The following is a 14,818-nucleotide window of genomic DNA, read 5'->3' as shown; positions in this document are numbered from 1 at the left end:
GCGAGAGTAGCGGAGGACGAACAGGAAAGCTTGACTGAATGGTTGTCTTACTGTATTGGCGTCGGCTGCGGCCCACAGTAGGCAGTTGGACTAATAAAAATGTGATAATTAAACTACGTCTGTGTTCTTGGAAGACGCTACAATATATTTAAAGCGTGACGTCATCAGCTGGCGCGAAGGACCCGATCACTTCTGCTACATACACTGGCTTGCTGCGGGCCGGATCTAATAATAAAGCAATATCATCCCAGGGGCCGTAGAAAACCTTCTTGCGGGACAGATGTGGCCCGCGGGCCTTGACTTTGACATAAGTGCAGTAGAGCTTCCTAGAGAGAAAGCTAGGTGGGCTTGTATGGGGCTGAGGGGACCGGGCAGAGCTTTAGAGAGAATGTCCCGGACTAAACTAAGAGGAATCAAGTATGGGGGAATCCTCCCCATGGCTAGGTGGTCCAGGGACGAACTGGTTTCACGCAACAGGTCATTCATGAGCAAGACGACATTTTGGGTGTGTGCGTAATCGGTTTGGAACACGGTCAGGAGTTTGTTCAAAGGTTCCCTGGTTTTGTTTAGCATTTCGCTGTGAGTATTGAGAACTACGATAGTACCTTTAAGTGTTTCGCCTAATGACTGTAAATTGGTAGCCTGTTTGGTCAAATCACGTCGGATGTCGGGTATCTCCCCTTGTAGTTCTCCTATTTGTTTCCTGACCGTGTTTAAACTAACGGCGTTAATGGTCGAGGTTCCTATGCTAACTGGGCTTCCAATTGATGCGGCGGCAAGAAGTAGCTCCCCCACGAACCGTTTTTGGCGTCGGGGGACCCCACTAAGGTCGGATTGTGTTACTACGAATTTTTCCAGTGGTCGCAGCATGTGGGTTGTTGCGAAAGTGCCGTGGGCGATGGCATTCCGGGACCACGTTGCTATAGCCCAACTGGTGACGGAGGTCCGGGGATTGTGTTTCTTGTATACGACTCGCGGCTCAAGTCGAACAAACACTCGTTGGGTGTGTGTTCGGCAGTTGATCATGAGCAGTCCTGGTTGGTCTCTCAGCGTGATTCCCGTGGCGGGTCCAGGCTCTGGTTGGCCTGGCATTTCTGGTTGGCCCACTACGGCGGTCACGCACAACACAAGGATCGTCAGCAGTGTCACTTCCTAGTAACGAGACAGAAGGCATGCAGGTTGTTTAACCATATATTGTCGCACTGTTAAGATTAGATCAAGTCAGTTATTGGCCAGAGGGCGTCGTGGGAGTAAACCCCCTTTGCGCAGTCGGCTACAGTAGCTCGTCATCCATAGTCTGATTGTCGTTCTGGTGGGGTAGTCCGTCTGTTGTTGAGTCAAGAGTCATCTTAGGGTCGGTGTTTGAGGTGCACCCCCCTTCATTGACGTCGCCTGGACTATGACTTTGGTGATCGTGTGGTCCCTGACCGGAACGCTTAAGACCGTGATGATGCTTGATTTAATTTTGGTGGACCCATTTGAGGATGGCGCCTTTGCGCCCTTGATTAATTTTCATCTGGTAGGCGACCGGTGACAGTTTGTCGACGATTTCATATGTTCCGGCCCAGCTGGGCAGGAACTTGCGGGTGAACCCCTTGTCGGCACGCGGAGTGTTAGCACTGGGTTGCGCGAACAAGTAGTACCACACCCGATCACCTACTTGGAACTCAGTTTATGAGTTTTCCGGTCGTAGTATGTCTTTTGGCCTTCTGCACTTTTCTCTAGCTGTTGCTGAGCAAAAGCAAACGTGGTTCTAAGGTGGGCCTGCAAGTTGTCCAGGTATTGGGAGGTTGTGCAGGCGGTGGCTAAGTTCGCCTCACTTGGCTGGTACAGCAGGTGCAGAGGAAGGGTCATTCGCAATCCTGTCATCATTTCAAAAGGGGACACTCCCGTGGACTCATGTGGTGTGGCACGGATGGCCATGAGAACCAGTGGAGTTTGGCGTCCCAGTCCCGGTGATTGGTGGTCACAAATTTCTTTATCAGGCTTAATTTCTTTAACAGGCTTAATTTCTTTAACAGGAGGAGTTGCCAAAGCTGTTGCATCACCTCTGCTGTGAAATGGGTTCCCCTGTCCGAGTGGAACCGCGAGGGAAGACCGTATTGGGAGAACACACGAATCATCGGCAGGCATGTGGTGGTCTGGGCAGTGTCATTGGGTGTGCGTAGGCATTTTACCCACTTTGTAAATGCGCAGACCACTGTGAGGAAGTATTTGTTACCTCGCAGTGACCTGGTTAGTGGCCCCACCCAATCAATCTGGAGGTCAGAACAAGGGAATGGGACCCCCCTTTGTTGAGTGGTGCTCTGTGGTTTGGGTTTGACGGTTGAAACTGGCGGCATACTAAGCATCCTTTGATGTATGCTGCTACATCATTGTGCATGCGGGGCCAGTATGCTACTTGTAGTGCTGTGATCGTGGCTCTGACTCTGTGGTGTCCAGCATAAGGCGCGTCGTGGGCATAGTCTAGCAAGACCCCCTTTTGGCTCCGTGGGACCACGATGCGAAGGCAAGCATTGTCCCCGAAGTCATGAACGAGGAAGCTTTTTACTAGCCGCAGTCTGTCAATGCGAGCAAAAAGACATTTCAAGTCACCGTCAGCGGTCAGATTGCCTGCTGAGACGGGGTTGGTGACAGGGTCAGCAAGGTAGCTGACAATTTTACGCAACGTAGAATCATTGGACTGTAGGACAATCAGGTCAGCCGTTTGAATTGTTGGAATACAGGTGACGGATTGGTTAGATGAATCATCGTCACTAATTTGTGCAATAGCGGCGGATGTAGTGGACGCGGCGCGATGTGGAGTGAGAACCTGGACTTCCAGGGTGGGTTGGGAGGCAAATCACAACGGGTCAAAACGCCATGGGGTGCTGTTTAGGGCCCCTTGTTTGGCCAATGTATCAGTTAGATCGTTGAAGTATTTGTCCTGTGCCAGGACTTTTGAGTGTCCCCGGACTTTCTTCCAGTAGGAACCCATTTCGGCGCCATGTCGGCAAGTGGCAGGTGAAGGTGAGGCGGGCATAGTTTAAGTCCGTGCAAATGACCAGAACCGTGATTTTGTGTTCAATTGCCAATTCCAGTGTGATTAGGATTCCAGCTATTTCCGCATATTGTGAGGAATAGGGGCCCAATTGGAATTAAAGTGGTTTGCATGGAGTGTCATTAACCCAAGCGATGCCCAACCTAGCTTACAGCTGGGCTTGCTGATGGTAAGAGCAGCCATCCACATAGGCCATGTGCATATCTTTGCAGACATGCTCGTCGGTTTTTCCGGTTCCGGTGCCGCGCGAGTGGCAGCCCGCTACAGTAGCTCCGGCTCATCGGTGAGCCTTTTCGTGTGTTTTTGTTCCTTAATATTACTCTACCTCATACCTTTTTCATATAGTTGATAGTCGTAACTTGCGTAGCAATGGACACCCAAACTGCGGTATTCTTGCTGCTGCTGATTGCTATTTTTTGCGCGATCGTGTCCGGCGACTTGGCTCGGAGCCGCGCCCCCATTGTTTACAGCCGGAATCAGCTGTTAGCACTCCGTGCTAACCCTGCGCCGGCTCCCGGGGCGAGACCCGATATCCCCCGTGAGCTGAGGAGGAAGAGACGGGGATCTCGTGCGGGGGTTAAACGCCGGGAAAGGAGGAGACAATACCATCCCGTCCTCCCGTCTGTTATCATGGGGAATGTTAGATCGCTCCCCAACAAGATGGACGAGCTAGCGGCGCTTACCCGGCATGTTTGTGAACGATAGATGGTGTAATCCTGGGCACATCACGATTAAGGAGCAGCTTTGCAGCAGGGATATTGAGCTGCTAGCTGTTGGCATGAGGCCATTCTACATCCCGCGAGAGTTTAGTCATGTGATCGCGGTGACCGTCTACGTCCCACCAGCTGCCAGCAGCGACACAGCCTGTGATGTCTTGACTGCAGCAGTGAGCAGGCTACAAACACAGCACCCAAATGCCCTGATACTCATCTTTGGTGACTTCAATCATGCCTCCCCTTCCTCCTCTCTGCCTTCATTCACATAGTATGTCACCTGCCACACCAGAGACAATAAAACACTGGACCTTTTCAATGCCAACACCAAGGAGGCATACACATTACTGCCCCTCCCCCCGCTGGGCAAAGCTGATCACAACCTGGTGGCTCTCCAGTCTGTGTACAAACCTCTGGTCCGCAGGCAGCCAGCTGTGACCCGCACGGTTCAGAGTTGGTCTGGAGAGGCCGAGGAGGCCTTAAAGGACTGCTTCAGCACAACTGTGTGGGAAGTATTCAGCGATGCTCACGGGGAAGACATTAGTAGTCTAACGGACACTGTTACAGACTATATGAATTTCTGCATGGAGAACACCATACCCACCAGGACAGTAAGGTGTTTCTCCAACAACAAACCCTGGATCACACCAGACATAAAAGCTCTCCTGAAGGAGAAGAGGAGGGCTTTTGCGTCAGGCAACATAGAGGAGCGGAAGACTGTGCAGCGCCAGCTGAGGAGGAGGATCAGAGAGGGGAAAAGGTCCTACAGGAAGGGGATGGAGGAGCAGCTGCTGCAGAATAACGCCAGGGGAGTCTGGAGGGGCCTGAAGACCATCTCAGGCCACGGACAACCCAAGACCCGGACTGGGGGGACCTGCTGTGGGCAAATGAGCTGAATCTCTTTTTCAATAGGTTCGATCAGATGCCTGCCTCCACTCAGTCTCTCCTGCTGCAGCCTCCACCTACTCCTCCTGCTGGGCGTGTCACCCCCTCCCCCCTTTTCTCCACAGTCTCCAGCTCCCAGCTACACCAGATAGCCACCACTCCCTCCTGCCCAGCCTTGGTCTTCACAACATCTCAGGTGAGGAACCAGTTGAAGAAGATGAAGGCGAGGAAGGCAGCGGGTCCAGATGGCATCAGCCCCCAGCTCCTCAAATCCTGCGCAGACCAGCTGTGTGGAATTGTCCAGCACATGTTCAACCTGAGCCTGAAGCTGGGCATGGTCCCCCAGCTATGGAAAACATCCTGCCTGGTCCCGGTGCCAAAGACCCCCCACCCTAAGGAGCTCAACAGCTTCAGACCAGTGGCGCTGACGTCTCACCTGATGAAGACCCTGGAGAGACTGGTCCTTGTCCACCTGCGCCCCCTGGTGAGCTCCTCAATGGACCCACTCCAGTTCGCATATCAGCCTGGCATCAGTGTGAATGATGCCATCATCTACCTCCTCCACACTTCACTCTCCCACCTGGAGAAGGCGGGGAGCACTGTGAGGATCATGTTCTTTGATTTCTCCAGTGCTTTCAACACCATCCAGCCCACCCTACTGGGAGACAAGCTGGAGCGGGCGGGGGTGGCCCACCACCTCACCACATGGATCCAGGACTGCCTCACAAACCGGCCACAGTATGTGAGGACACAGGACTGTGTGTCTGACGTGCTCCTCTGCAGCACGTGGGCCCCACAGGGAACTGTCTTGGCTCCCTTCCTGTTCACCCTCTACACCTCGGACTTCAACTACAGCAGCCCTACCTGTCACCTGCAGAAGTTCTCTGACGACTCTGCAATTGTCGGCCTCATCACAGGCGGAGATGATCGGGAGTACAGAGAACTTACTCAGGGTTTTGTGGACTGGTGCCAGCAAAACCGCCTCCTGATCAATGCGTCGAAATCCAAAGAAATGGTGGTGGATTTCGGTAGGCGCCAGCACTCTTCACCTGCACCAGTGAATATCCGGGAAACAGATGTTGAGAGAGTCTCAACTTACAAGTTGGGACACTCCTCAGGAACTTTTATGACTCTGTGGTTGCATCGGTCATCTTCCAGGGAGTGGTCACCTGGGCAGGCGGTGTCTCGGCCCGGGACAAGAAGCGACTGGACAAACTGTCCTGGGCTGCTCCCTGGACTCTGTGGACTCGGTGGGGGACAGGAGGATGTTGGCCAAGCTGTCATCAATGCTGGGCAACCCGGACCACCCCCTCCAGGGCACCCTAACAGCACTCCACAGCACCTTCAGTGACAGACTGTTACACCCTCGCTGTGCAAAGGAAAGATTCCGCCGTTCTTTCTTGCCTGCTGCTGTCAGACTCTTTAACAAGAACATTGTGTAGTCTCTACAAACTGGCGGACATTAGTGCAATCGTGCAGTCCTGCACCTGAGCTCATATCGTGCAATACCCAATATTCCCCACTACTGTAATACCGTGCAATACTCAACATTCCCCACTACTGTTAGTTTAGTTTTATTTTTATCCAATGCTGTTCCTTACATTTCACTACAGCACCGCAGCACTGTCACTTACCTAGAGTATTTTTCCTTTGTACTATGTACAGGCCAAAATAAGTGTTCCTCATACTTTTTATGTAGATGTATGTTAGTGTGTATATACATGTGTATATACACATGTTACTGCTTACATTTATATAGGTTAGATCCCGAATGTTTGCCGTCAATGTTATACAATAATGGCTACATTATGCCGTCGTCCCTGTGTGACCTATATCTTTGCTGCTGCTGCTGTAACAATGAAAATTTCCCCACTGTGGGATCAATAAAGGCATTCTTATCTTATCTTAAGTAACGGTGGCCTGTGAACTCGGGCGTGGCGTCGATGTTTGTCGGCGTTGTTGCATCGGTCGACAAACAGTTTTGGCAGATCGCTAGATCGGAACCTAACGGTAGCTTGGAGTTTTTCGCGCAGCGGACCCAAACGTCATAGCTTTGTTCCCCCATAAGCCATCCGGCTATGCGCGCATTCGTCACGACTCCGTCCCTAATACGTTGGTTGTTGATAAAGGTGACCGGGTGATGGTTTATATCAATGGTGTCCTTTTGACAACCAATGTAGTTCGAAAAGTAATTGACTGCCCAGATCGTGGACAGCAAGGCTTTTTCGCAGTCTGAGTATTTTAACTCGGGACCGTTGAGCGTTTTGCTGGTGTACGCAACGATGCGTTTGTCTTGGTCGTGTTTTTGGTATAAGCCTGCGCTCGAACAATAGTCTGAGAAGCCTACTTCCAGGAAGAATTCTTTGTCGCTGTCAGGGTATGCGAGGCAGGAGGCCGAGCATAACTTCTGTTTCAGCGTGTTTATGGCTTCCTCTTGGTCGACGCCACAGATGAAAGGCGTGTCCTTTTTGAAAAGGTTAGTGAGTGGGCGTGCTATGTCAGCAAAGTGCTCAATGAACTGGCGGGACTAGTTGCACACACCAAGGAAGCTACAAAGTTTTGGCACATCGATGGGGGCTTTGATGTCAAGAAGGCCTTGGATGCGATTGGACTGTGGTTCAATATCGTTTGGGCCAACCAAGAGCCCCACATAGTTGACCTTTGTGCGGCACCACTGTCCTTTCAAGAGGGACAGTTTGGCGCCAGCTGCAGACAGCTGTCCAAGCACGTGGTCGACTTCCGCCAGGTGGTCCTCCAAAGAGGGACTCCTCATCATTATGTCGTCGACATAAATGAGTTTGCCCCTAGCGGCGGAATCAGGGCATGCCTTGTTGAGGAAGATGTTGAATTCGGCAGGTGAGTTGGCGTCGCTGTATGGGCACCCAGTGAAGGTGTATTGTTTGTTCGCGAATATAAATCGCGAACGCTAATTTATATTGATCTTTGGGGTCAACTGGGATCGTCCAGAAACTCAAAGCCATGTCAATGGCGGTGAAAAATTTTGCGTTTCGCATTTTCGGAAGTTCTTGTTCAAGTTGCGCCATGAGCCGTCGCGAAAGTGGAATCTGTTGGTTCAACTTGCGGTTAGTCGATTGATGGTCTCCACTTGCCGCTTGGTTTCAAGGCCGGCCATAGTGGAGCTGAGTATGTGCAGTTGCATGGGCGGATTATGCCCTTCTCCAGCATGGCATCGATAGTCTCCTGCACTGGTTCGTAGGAGGCTATGGGGATTACAAATGTCGGCGGAGCTCCGGGCTGTGTAGTAATGCAGACCACATGCAGGTCCGTCAGACCACAGTCCAGAGAGTCCTTAGCAAAAGAGGAAGTATATTTCATGAGGACCGCACGCAAGCATTGGCGCTCCAGATCGGATAGTAGCGCATCAGCGCTAAGCAAGATCTCTTGGATGTGTGCCTCAAATTCCGGATATGGGTGCACTCATCTGAGGGAGTCGCCGGCCGAAGTGGCTCGGACTCCGTGGGTACCGAGTTGGCTAGTGGCAGCACACTGAGCGTGTGGACCACTAGCTGTTGGTCTACTCTGACGATGTCTTCATCGCTTTTAGGACCTATTGGGATGACAGTAATGTTTTGAGACGGCCGCGTGATTTGTCTGCCGTCCACGCACTGAGTTGGAAATGAGTTGGGCGGAATGTGGCCCACCACAGGAACTGTGAGGGTGAAATCGTGAAAGTCCGAGCAGATGAGCAGGCCCAGCCTGGTTGCTTTTGGTATATGGATGTTGTGTGGTCTGAGATTGTGGACCAAGATGAGCGTGGTGATGGATGTATCCACGATGGGGGTGGCTTCCAAATACAGCATCAGGTCAGCAAACTCAGGTGAGGGCTGAAAGAAGGCGGAGCAACTAGCCAAAGACTGGTTTGCTCGCGCAGCCAAGCGGATGGGAATGTTGATGGTTGCAGCTGGGGCAATGACTTCATCCTCGTTAAGAACTTCACAAGCGTCCGGGATGCGAAGTTCCGAATGGGCACCCAGGGCCCGGACTTCATGTTTGAAAGACTGGGTACGCAAGCCCGAGCTTCAGATGTGGTGAGGGACCACAAGACATTATTAATGGTGTCTACCTGGACCGCGAGACGAACGAGCAAGTCCGCCCAAATGAAGATGGTGCAGGGTGCATCAGGCACTACCAAGAAATAGTGGGTCAGCAAGCACTGACCCCACTGGAGGTGACTGCAGATTGAGGCTCCGTGTTCAGCGGAAAACGGCACGACTTGGCAGCAAAAAGGAAGTCAGACTTGTTAGCGCATAAGTCCTCAACAAAAGCTGAAGTGACGGCCGATTTGTCGGCCCACAAGGCAAGGACAGCGTCTTCTACAAGGGTACCTTGCAGTCTGACACCTCCACAGACATGGGGGACGTACCTTTCATCATGTCGTGGTGGGTCAAGATGGCACAGGAATGCGTCATAATTTTGCAGGTGACTTTTGCGAGGCGGTTCGGGGTCTTTCAGCCCCAGCCCCGCATCAAAGTTAACCATTTCGGTGTTAGGCGGCTGTGCTTGGCTGACAGCGCAACACTGGGCTTGGCTGACATCAGGCGGCCGTGTCGGCAGAGCCTGTTGCACTTGAGCCCAGATTTGAGGATTCTTGTAGTCAGGGGTTTAAAGCGGAAGAGCAAGGTATGACCAATGAGCAGTGGAACTGACTCGATAGGTGACACGTAGAGTGGGTGGACGAACTCCATGGCCCCGATGGACCAGTGGAGCATAGCCACCAAATTTAATTGTGTGTTTGTCGAGGAGAAACCATCGATATTGAGTGAGCAGTGTTGCAGACACAGGATTCGGTCATTAGCTCGCGACGCGGCGCGGAGTTGTTCGAACAATGTGTTGGACATCATGGTGATGTCCGCAGCCGTGTCTACGAGGGAATCATAGGACAAAACTCGTTCCAGGGTGACAGTCAAATAGAATTTACGAGCTGTCCCCCTGATGGTGAGTTCACCTAGAAGCTGTTCGAGTGGCTGGACATGGTTTGTGTGCAAGAGTTCAGGCGAGTTACGGGAGGAGTCGGGATCTACCCTAAGTACCAGGACAGTTTTGTCCAAATGAGGCTCGTCAGAATCAGAGTTTTCGGCTATTGGCTGGTCCACTGATGGTCCCGGGGGAACCGGTGGGTGGCTCCCAAAAAGAGGAGCAAATGTTCTGACCCGGGACAGATCAGAGGGTGGTTGATGACAGAGAAGAGTTAGTAAAGCCACTCTAACGAAAAAAAGGTGTAGAAAGTTCACGAGATGTTCTCAAGAGAGTGAGTTTGGAAGCGTTTTGCCAGAGTCTTGAGAAGAGTTTTTTTTTCAGGAACAAGATAGGGGTCTTGATTTTTCCAGGCGAGAGAGAGAGAGAAGGAAATTCTGCACGGCCTTTTATAAGGGATGTGTGCATGTTAATGAGATGCCCCCTCCCCTTTCACATCTGGGCCGCGTTGAGCGCTTTCTCAAATTTGTGAAATAACATTTTCTTTAGAGCTTGGCACACATGGGCAGAAAAGTTAAATTGCCTGTTGTGTTTTTTTCTTATCACTGAACAACCGGTCGGTCACATTCACATAATTGAACTCATATTAGTTGTTGTGGGTTTTTTTTTTGCATGAGTGGTCAGATATCAAACACAACTACAGCTGCAAAATCATTCAAACATCATGCATTGGGTGTTGTCTTCATTTCATGTCCTGTGGAGGTAGAGCAACACGAACACATTGGACGAAAATTAAAACATAATTTTAATTAGTTTTCATTTGAAGACGCGGGTAAGTCCATATTCGCACTCGCCACTAGGGGTGGCACGTGCTCTACCAATGTGCAGTTTGGTTGTTGAGATGCGTATTCCAGGTGGGTGGTGACGCCTGGGGAGGCGCGTCCTGGGGGTGTGATGTCTCAAGACCCAGGGGGAAAGACCAGGCGTTGGTCGTTCTCTGTCTCTCCAAATGCTGGTTGTAGGCTCTTTTTACCCCCGCAACGTAGTAAATCTTTAAGCTAGCCCAATGAAATTTTGCACCCTGCATCAGGGCAGCAGACAGAAATATTATGGAAATTATCAGGATACTGGGAGGTTCCAAAGGCTTGTTTTGCAGGCATTGACATTATAATGAGCTCTTGTTATCCCCGTAACGTAGTAACAGTTTATGCTAGCGCAATGAAATTTTGCATCGTGCATCATACAGAAAGATTGTGGAAATTATCAGGAGCCTGGGATGTTGCAAAAGGTCAAAGGTCATCACCAAACCTATTTTGCAGGCTGTGACATTTTCGTGCGCTCTTGTTACCCCCGTAACGTGGTAACACTTTATACTCGCGCGATAAAATTTTACACCCAGTTTCTGGGCAGCAGACAGAAACCTGGGAGGTTCCAAAGGGTCAAAGGTCATCACCACCCTTGTTTTGCAGGCTGTGACATTATAATGCACTCTTGTTACCCCGGTATCAAAGTAAAAGTTTATGCTAGCGCGATGAAATTTTGCATCATGCATCAGGGCAGCAGACAGAAATATTGTGGAAAATACCAGGAGCCTGGGAGTTTCCAAAGGGTCAAAGGTCATAACAATTCTTGTTTTGCAGGCTGTGACATTATAATGCACACTTGATACCCCTATAACGTAGTAACACTTTATGCTAGAGCGATGCAATTTTGCACCCTCCATCAAGGCAGCAGACAGAAAGATTGTGGATAATATCAGGAGCCTGGGAGATTCCAAAGGGTCAAGGGCCATCACCACCCAATTTTGCAGGCTGTGATATTACAATGTATTGTAACATAGCAACAATTTATGCTAGTGCGATTAAATTTTTCACCCTGCATCAGGGCAGCAGACAGAAAGATTGGGGAAATTATCAGGAGCCTGGGAGGTTCCAAAGGGTCAAAGGTCATCACCACCCTATTTTTCTGGCCGTGACATTATAGTGCGCTTCTTTTAACCCCGAAACATAGTAACACTTTATGCTACCACGATGACATTTTTCACAATGCATCAGGGCAGCAGACAGAAAAATTGTGAGAATTATCAGGATCCTGGGAAGTTCCAAAGGGTCAAAGGTCATCACCACCCTTGTTTTGCAGAATTTGACATTATAATGAGCTCTTGTTATCCCAGTAACGTAGTAACAGTTTATGCTAGCGCGATGAAATTTTGCATCATACATCAGAGCAGCGGAGAGAAAGATTGTGGAAATTATCAGGAGCCTGGGACATTTCAAAGTGTCAAAGGTCATTACCACCATACCATACCATACTTTGCAGCCCATGACATTATAGTGCACTCTTGTTACAGTAACACTTTATGCATGCGCGATGAAATTTTGCACCCTGCATCAGGGCAGCAGACACAAACATTGTGTAAAATTATCAGGAGCCTGGGATATTCCAAATGGTCAAAAGTCATCACCACCCAATATTGCGGGCTGTGACATTTTAGTGTGCTCTTTTTACCCTCGTAACGTAGTAACACTTTTTGCTAGCGCGATGAAATTTTGCACCCTGCATCAGGGCAGCAGACATAGATTGTGGAAATTATCAGGAGCCTGGGACGTTCCAATGGGTAATAGGTCACCACCACCCTATTTTGCAGGCCGAGACATTATAGTGCGCCCTTGTTGCCCCCGTAACGTAGTAACACTATATGCTAACGCAATGAAATTTTACACCCTGTATCTGGGCAGCAGAAAGAAAGTTTGTGGAAATTATCAGGAGCCTGGGATGTTCCAAAGGGTCAAAAGGTCATCACCACACTATTTTGCAGGCCGTGAGAATATATTGTGCTCGTTATCCCTTTAACGTAGTAACTTTTTATGCTCGTGTGATGAAATTTTACACCCTGCATCAGGGCAGCGGACAGAAAGATTGTGGCAATTATCAGGACTCTGGGATGGTCCAAAGGACCAAAGGTCACCACCACCCTATTTTGCAGGCCGGGTGAACACAGGGCTTGACCGCCGATCCTCCGCAGCGGACCTGCAATACACATATATGGCCCTTTTGAAGTGCCAGCACCCAGCCTCTGGAGCGACCTTCCAGTTTCAAAGGAAGACCAATTCTTTCCAATTCAACCACAGATAGCAAGGAAGTGCTATCTCAGCAGGAGGTCACAAAAAGGCCAAAACCAGCATAAAGATGCCGGACCCCATGCTGTCTGCATTCAATCAAGCCGTCTCTGGCGTAGCTGCAGGAGACATCAAACCCTCAGGACGCGCCCTCCTCGGGCGCCACCCGCAATGGAATACACATCCCACTACCCAAACTGCACATTGGTATAACACACACACACCCATATGCACACAAAAGCCTGAACATTTGCATGTGTGTGCACATGCATTCACGCATGCACACATTCATGCGCACATGAACATTTGATAAGTACTCTTACTTCAGTGAGATCAGGAACACGCACTCACACGCGCGCACACGCACGCACACAACCACGTGCACATGCGTTCACGCACACACTCACACGTGCACATGCGTTCACGCACACGCAAATTCGTGCAGTTTTGCAGAAAGCATTTCGCAATATGACCGCACATATTCCCTTGCACACACGCGCACGGCTCTCGCGCGTGAATGTATGTGCGTGTAGTTACTCACAAGCACAGACACGTCTCTTGTAGAAAGCAATGCAATTGGCCAATTTTATACTTTGACTGCATAGCACATTCGTCACACAATAGTTTAATTCAGAAATCATTGAAAATGTACGAAAACACATCAGGTTTACAGTGCATCAAAAATCAGGATTTATAATGGGACTCACAAACTCTTACTGCACAGTAAAAGTCTGTAGGTTGATGTAAGCACAGACACATACACAGCCTGAAAGTCTTGGGTGCGCGTGCGTGTGAACGTCCGTGCATGTGCACGTGCATGCACACATTCATATCCTGCAGCTTTTTATGTATGGAACGCCACTCCCACAGCTCATACACCAGCGAAAGCAATGCAATACCATTTGCATACAGGATTTTCATTTTACAATATGAGCGCACGTATTCACATGCACACACGCGCACAGCGGACACGTGTGTACGCAAGTGTATAGTCCTGTACTTGCACGCATGCACACACACAACTGTCTTTTCTCAAATAGAGGTGACCCGGAAAAAAATGGCTCATGCAATTTCATGCCAGGACCACATACGTCATCTCAAAGCAAAATCAACCCTCTAGTGCCACCTGGTGGATTAGGGCTGTTTTCTCACTCCAATTTCACATTTTCACGGTTTAGCACTTGACCCTTTTTTGACCGTCCGGCTGCGCCCCTCCACCCCTCGCCTGGGTACGTACCCTTCCGCCCCCAAAAATAAAATAAAACCTGCGTGATGCCCCTGCGGGAGAGATGCTAACGGAAGAGGTTTATTTAAAGACAATTAGCTGGCTAACTTACTCAACTTATTCAAACCCACTGTGGACACGCTTCAAACGCACCACTTACTCACGTACTTACCCAGCTGTGTGTACTGTACTTACTTCCATTGTGAGCCCTGGGGTTGGTTTTGTCGTATTGTATAATTATTTGGGTCCAACAGACGACAAGTCTGCAAGCATTCAACAAGTTACTTATTTTCCACACTTCCCGGCCTTCAAAATAAAAGCATACCAGCAAACCACTACACAGCAGTTTTGCTACGGTGTATTTCCGGAAGTAGCAAAGTGCATGATGTGCCAGTGTCATACTTGAGTGCTGCGCGCAGCTTGAATATACTTCCGGACACAAGTTGTTTTGAAAGAAGCCTAAAAAGAAGCCTTTCACCGAGTAGGCTGAGATGAAATTTGGCCGCCTCGTGAGGACGTCACACGCATGGGGGCCGATTAGTGGGCCGGACTAAAATCCACTTCCGGCCATGCTTAGTCCAGCCATTTATTTTAAATTCGTCACCCCCACCCCTCCGCCCCAAAAATGGGCATCCAGTCGGGACCGGAACGGTCCGGCCCACGGACGGACTGCCCAGCTCTGCGGCTTAGTATACCCGTCACACAATGGTTTCATCGGGTAATCATTGAAAATGCACGAAAACACATCAGTTTACAGTGCGTCAAAAATCCTGCTTTACCATGGGAGTCAATGGTCCAAAATAATGGGCAAACAAACAAGCGTCGATAAAAAATGTGAAACCAGCTAACTCATGCAAGGAATTATTTAAAAATGACAGCCATTTTGAACTTCGACATGTTC

Source organism: Filicampus tigris, chromosome 2 (genome assembly GCF_054856515.1).
Source record: "Filicampus tigris isolate MCC_2025a chromosome 2, RoL_Ftig_1.0, whole genome shotgun sequence".
In the NCBI taxonomy this organism is placed as follows: Eukaryota; Metazoa; Chordata; class Actinopteri; order Syngnathiformes; family Syngnathidae; genus Filicampus; species Filicampus tigris.
The sequence above is the reverse complement of the archived record's forward strand: the minus strand, read 5'-3'. Positions refer to the sequence as shown.